Source organism: Trematomus bernacchii, unplaced genomic scaffold (assembly GCF_902827165.1).
Source record: "Trematomus bernacchii unplaced genomic scaffold, fTreBer1.1, whole genome shotgun sequence".
Classification (NCBI taxonomy): domain Eukaryota; kingdom Metazoa; phylum Chordata; class Actinopteri; order Perciformes; family Nototheniidae; genus Trematomus; species Trematomus bernacchii.
Window position 1 is genome coordinate 16,816,719 of NW_022987593.1, and position 7,232 is coordinate 16,823,950.

Here is a 7,232-nt window from a genome sequence, read left to right on the forward strand (position 1 = left end):
TAAAAATTAAAAAGTAGATATTTATCTCCATCTTCCAGTAACATGCAGAAATAAAGTCAACCATATACAGTGAAATATAGAGCAAGTTAAAAAGATTATGTACATTTTTTAATATTTTCCTATTGTAAAAAATAGTTCATAAATACCAAAATAAACACATAAAAAAAAATATATATATATATATGTAGAGTGTTATGAGATGACTATGTTCTATGTAAGAGGTTTAATGATGCAGGTTTGATGCAGGTATAATCACAAACGACTGTAAACAGATGTTTGTGTTCCATGCAGGAGACATAGGTTTGATAATAAACATTTCTACCCGTGTCTCTGCTCAGGTTTGTGAATGGAGGACTGATCTGAACTGGTCTGCCAGTCTTCCAGCATCAGCCAATCACAGTCCCTGGATGTCTCCGTGTCTCCGGTCGGACTCGGACGGACGCGCCTCTCTCTGGACTCGGACTAACTTAAAAAGACGGACGAGTGTTTGCAGCGGGAAAAACTGTCAGTGAGACATTCAGGTGCAGAGGACTCAGCCTCGTCTTCAGAGGGACTGACGAGACGTTCTCACCTGAGAAAACATGTGGAAACTAAAAGGAGGAGAAAAAGAGGATTACGATGAACTTGATTTTTCTGATGCTACTGATCTTGGACTTTTAAAAAACACACAATGCACTGGTCGATTTGTACAACTGTTGTTTGCTGCCGTTTCCTTGTTTTTTCCTTCCATGCTGTCAAAAAGAGAGTTTTGGGATTAAGAGATATACACACGACGAGGCCGGGCATTCACACACTCGAGGGGTCAAAGACGGACAGGCCACCATGTTGGAGGGCCTGTAATCTCACTAAGGTTACCCTGTTTTTATTTGTTAAAAGAAATGGAATCTAAAAGGGAAACTTCAGCTTCAAAGTGAACATTTGTAAATATTAATCTCACCCCGTGACCTTAAACTCACATGCCTCCATGGGGGATTAAGAGTCATGAAATGGAGAAAAGTCGTTATGATTTGAAGTAAATAAGTAAATATGAAATCTATAAATGATGCTATGAATGATATATGAACACACCCCTATGTAAAAACCTTTAGAATATTTATAAGAATATATTTGAAAAGTGTGGTGAATGGAAGTGATAGTTAAGTGGAGATTCATGGCTCAGAGTAAAACAATATTTAACGAAAATATCCTTTAAAATATTGCAGAAGAATAGAGTTAATAAAACAATATCACCATGAAACTTCTCCACTTTATCACTTACATTTTGACCATTTTTTATTGTATTACAAGCTTTATTTAAGGTTATGTCTGGGCGCTGCAACAACAGGAGAACTATATTAAAACATCCTTTTACAAAATGTCACACAACAGGTGCAATATAATCCAAGTCTACACACAACAATTAGGAAAAATAAATGTTTTGTGTGAGAATTTTCACCATTTTTAGATAATTTGTTCGCCGGTGGAGGCATGTGAGAAAAAGAATGTCTTTTTAAGAATTCAAGGGTGAACCGGGGTCATTCATTGTTATACAAATGGTCCTTTTGGGGGTGAAGAAGTCTTTTAAAATGTTAGCAACAGTGCTAATGGAATGCTAATAGCAAAGAGACATATATGACAGAAATACGTGGAAGGGTTCTTCTCAGAGGGAAGATTTTACATCATAAACATCTCAACCTTTGAATGTTTTTTAATTGTGTTTTTGAGCCTGATTGTATTGCAAAATTGTCCTTTCATTTTCACTTTAGCAAATGAGTCCAAGACTGGGCTTTCTGTGTCTGCAAAAGGGTGTTTTTCTCAACTCAACACTAGTGAGTGATGAACTTGTCCCACTGAGGTCACTTTAAATGAAATGGAAACCACAGTTGCTAGAACAGATAACGTATTTGTTATACCTAATGAAAAACAGGCAGATGTAATCCACTAACAACAACCGGAACATCTGAGTCAAGCTCATCTGTTCTTGTCACCATTTTCTGTCTCCATTTAGCTAAGGTGCCATGTAGAAATGTGACTTTTCCCCACTTCAAATCTCACATGCAAAGCTTAAATATTCAGCCTGCAGAAACAGCCTTAAATGAGCACAACCGCAGATCTTTTTAAATCCCCAAAACAATCCAAATCCTGACCTCCAGCATCTCTTGTTTTACAGACCGTCATCAAGCCCTGATCAGGTCACAGGAATCTGACCTTTTGTTTTTCTCCCTCTAACATGATAGATTTTTAGTTGATGTAGTCGCCTAAACATCTCATCTCTATCCAATGAAATGATAGGTTCAGAAAATAACATCTTGTTGCTTTGTGTCCCTCAAATTTGGATGTTTCATGCACTTTAGGAATGTAAAGTGATTTCCTACATTTCCCAGAATGCCTCTTGGCGACCTTCAGATGAGCATTGTTGTTTGAAATCATATAATACATATAGCAAACTTGTCGCCCAATTATAATAATTAAGTTGCCTTTGATACTAATAGCACAACATGTCCTTGAGTTGCAATGCATTCTGGTACATTGAGGCTTATGTTGGTAGATGACTTGGTAATATTGATCACTATGACATAATTTTAACATTTATAGTAGCTGGAAAAACACACCAAAGATACGAATATCTTCAGAAATGCAATTAACAAAACAAACAGCTGATTTTAACAAAGTTGTATTTAATATAGCCACCTCTCTGAATGCAAAAAATGAAAACGATGTCACTTTTTATTGTTGAGATTATATAAATTATTTATTTATTATTTATTAATAATGCACTTATTGTTGATAGGTAGAACACAGAACAGAACATTGTTAGATTCAGAGGTAAGAGAATGATAAGGGTAATTGTCTTTCTGAATTCAATGTTATGGTACCAGGAGTTTAAAAGCCCACATTTTTTTCCCAGAATGCCCTGCCTCAGAGTGTGTGTACCTGCCGTGACTCATCTCTACCTGTCGGATTTATTTGTTGAAATGCCCAGGTGTGTTTTGCTCATTCTATTTCTCAGTACCCTGACGCTGGCTACTGGCTCAGCGCTTTCAGTAAAAAATCAAGAAAAATAAACTTTGCTGTGTGGGATCATTTTTAAATTTGGATATTTGAAGGTGATGGATATTGCAGAGTTCATCATTTGATAAGGATATTGGAAATATTGAGGACCTGTTGCCAAGCCCAGAAAGGTTAACCCAAAGCTTTCTGCACATTTGTTGACATATTTAGCTAGTTACGTGTAGATGAAAACAAAAATGGATGTGAAGATGTTTCTCCAAAAAGCCAACATTTCATTCACAGCCGTTAACATTGAAAAAGATAACAACATTAGGTCCAATTTACTTTTTTTCCCCCAAAGCTTTTTACCAGTGGATATGGCTGTTCAAAAATCGTATTTAAGTCAAAGCAAAACAGTGTATACTTATAAATCTAAAATACCCCAAAAATAAGTACTCATTACATGTGAAATGGCCCAATTCAGTTATATATATTCAAACAGATATACTTTTACTGTTGTTTTTTTTGTTCTTCTTGTGTGTCAGTCATCCACACCAATCAGAAGTGCTGTGCTCCACATGTACCAGCCTTTGTTAACCAATCAGAAGTGGCCCATGATAGAAGGTGATAGACAGATTGATCCAATCACCTGTCAAGTATTTTTGAAAGTGCCTGCCCTTTTCCAAATGGCTTCCAATGGAGCTTTCCTGAGTCAGGTTAGTAATGCTCCATCACATGTTTCTATTACAGGGTGAATCTTAAACTGAAGCTTGACTTTAAAGCAACCCAACGGAGGTTTCATGTAAGTTTAGTTATTTCACTCGTAGCTCAGGCTGCGGGGGTGCTAGAGACGGGAGCATGTTGATGCGACCTTCCTAGCCGGAGATATGGCCGCATTTTACAATAAACTTCCGTTGGGTCGCTTAAAAACAAATATCGCAAATCGAATCGCAATTTCTGTCAGAAAAATCGCAATCAGATTATTTCCCCAAATCGTGCAGCCCTAGTAGAAAGTAGAATAAAATAGAACAACTTAAATTCACCTACCTCAAAATTGTACTTTGGTAAAATACTTGAGTACATGTACTTAATCACATTATACAATAAGTCAAAAACAGTAAATATTTACATGTTATAACCTGAAAACATCATCAACCGGCCTTTTTTTGGCATTTTTTCCTTTTAAGAATGACTAACTCGATCCATAGATTATCAGAATTGTAGCTGATACATTTTCTGTCAATGATTTCCATCATTTACTATGTTTAATGTGGAATATCCAGACAAAAGCAAGTGAATTCAACAGTATATACAGAGAGCATATGCATACATCACATGGATGAGTCTCTGAGAGTTAACACGATATAACAAGGTTCTTCTGTTTGAGCTTCCTCTGCAAGTGCTTTATTTTTAACGGCAGCTATTCACTTTGAAATGTTTAAGGCTGAATACTCTGGCGCTATATCGCTGTGGCTGCCTCATGAAGCTTGTTAAGTGATAAAAAGAGTGAGATATCTCGGGTAAATTATGCAGCTCTTTCTCTCTGAGGCTCTCCACAGAGGTGCCTGGGGAGAAGGTGATAGACAGTATATCTGCATCCTCCAACGCTAACTACTGCACACTCGAGGTGAAGAGGGAGACCGTGCTTTATAGCTAAAAGCAAGACTCTAGTTTCCCGAGCACTTTAAAGAAAAATTCAGGGAGAGGATTACTCAGGAGAGCCACAGACACGATGCACGGTGAATAAGGTCAAGTGCACTCTTTGGGAGAATGGAGTCTATATGAAAAGGGCCGGCATGCATTGTGGACGTGAAAAGAGACACGAGGTAGTGATCCAATGGGAGAGAGGGACAGCTCATCGTTGTTGGATGAAAACGCTGGAGGCCAGATCTGAGAATGTGGACGACAGATGGGGACGGAGCAGAGATAAAGTACACACATGCTTTATTGTCATGTGCACATTAGCTACAGTGTAGATATGGCAATGAACAACTTAGACTACAGCCTCACTCCAACACAGTGCAACATGAATATATAGAGGACCAGAGATGGTAAAAGTACACACATCCTTTACTCAAGTAGAAGTACTCGTGTTTAATAATACTCTGGTAAAAGTAGAAGTACTGACTAAACTTCTTCACTTAAGTAAAAGTAAAGAAGTATGGGCTTCGAAATGTACTTAAGTAAAAAGTACCCATAACTTTGTGTCCTTGGGCGAGACACTTCACCCTAATTTGCTGTATTCACTGTTACATGTCTGATATGTGTAATATGTAATGTAAAGAGATTTGAGCCTTCGGAAAAGTGCTCTATTAAATGCAATGAAACGCAGATTCAAACTAAAGTAACAAAGCTGTTTTGAAACTGTAAGAAGTAGAAAGTAAAAAGTAGTGGAGTAAAGGCGCAGTGGACTAGTGCGTTGGTGTTGGGATCAGGGGAGCACAGGTTCAAACCCCACTGCAGTCAGCATGTCGTTGTGTCCCTGAGACACTTCACCCCAAATTGCTCCTGTGGGGATTGTCCACAGTATTGAGTATGTAAGTCGCTTTGGATAAAAGCGTCTAACAAGTGACATGTCATGTAATGTAATGTACTGATACCAGAAACATTTACTTAAGTACAGTAACGAAGTATTTGTACGCCACTACTTCCCACCTCTGGGACTGAGAGCCATGACTGGAACATTTCCTCTGCAGGATGAGAGCTGGGATCATATATATTGTGTATTTATTTCAACAAGATCCATGCATACAAAATAAATACATTAATCTCAGAAAAGAGAAGAGATGAAATATGCCAGATTTGAGCTAATATCTAATTTCCATCTGCAGTCCTGAGGTAGGTACATAACAATCAACAAACACTAAAAAACATTGCATAATCTTTATCACACAAACAATTATAAAACATGATTTAATGTACAAATACTGAGTCCTCTGAGTTCAAATCTGCTCTGAGTTCAGTCAGCAGTCTGAGTTGTAATCATCTATGTGGGAAAAGACGGACAACAAGACACTGTTTTAAGTAAGGGTGACATTTTAATGATAATAAGCTTTATTTGTATAGTAAATTTCATACAAGAACTGCAGTCCAAAGTGCTTCAAGTAGACCAGGGGTGTCAAACTCAAATACACAGTGGGCCAAAATCCAAAAATGGGTACTAGTCGAGGGCCGGACTGGTTCAATGCTTATTACAAAACTTATTGAAATGAACTTATTGCACATATTAAACCTGGAACTAACAAAGCTTAAATGATTGCCTATAAAAACAACATTAAACATTAAATAATCAGTTGCATTCATTTCTTATGGCTCTATCTGCAGCTTTTCCAGAGTCATTTCTTATGATTACATTTTTCCACAGGCCAACAACAGCTTCAAAAAAACTATTTCCCTCAAAGAAAAAACCAAACATGCCCTGTTGGCGTGAGAGACAAAGTGCAGAAGGAAACATCCATGTAAACTCAGTGTGCTGCTCTGTGATGCTAGTTCAGATACTTGGCATCTCATCTTGGGTGCAAGTTCATCAATGTTTGGGGTCAGGCTCTGAGCTGAGGAGACCCTCAGGATGGAGTGAAGGTGTGCGTGCAATATACCGGCGGGCCAGATCTAATAGGAATTAGAAATTATCCTGCGGGCCGAAATTAAATCCACCAAGGGCCTGATTTGGCCCCCGGGCCTTGAGTTTGACACATGTGAAGTAGACAGTTGATATCTCATAAAATACAGTTACCAGTAAAAGACATACAAATAGACATAACATTAGCATAGAATAGACAGATGAACATTTGAGATGATATAACAGTGCATTTAAAGGAGGATAGTGCAAATTCACATTGTGATTACATCCTTAAAGACTGGCAGCGATGCGATGACATTAACAATAATCTTGAAGGCTAGTAAGAGAGTTAATCATGTGACAAGAAGTGACATTTTAAGGACAAATCTTTGAATAAACTTCACCAAATGAGCGCTTCAGGGTTTAGCTACAGTCCATTGTGCAGGTTGAATAACAAAAGGATTCAATGGACAACAGCTTGCATACCACACATACCAGAGCCAGGCTGTGGTGGAATGTAACCAAGTACATTAACTAAAGTACTGCACTAAAGTACACATTTGAAGTACTTCATAAGTCATAACTTGTCATACCACTTTCTACTTTTACTCCTCTACTTTTACCTGAGAGCTTTAGTTGTTGAACAAATTATAACTTGTGTATACCAAACATAGGAAAAAGGTTTAAAATATGATGTTTTGCT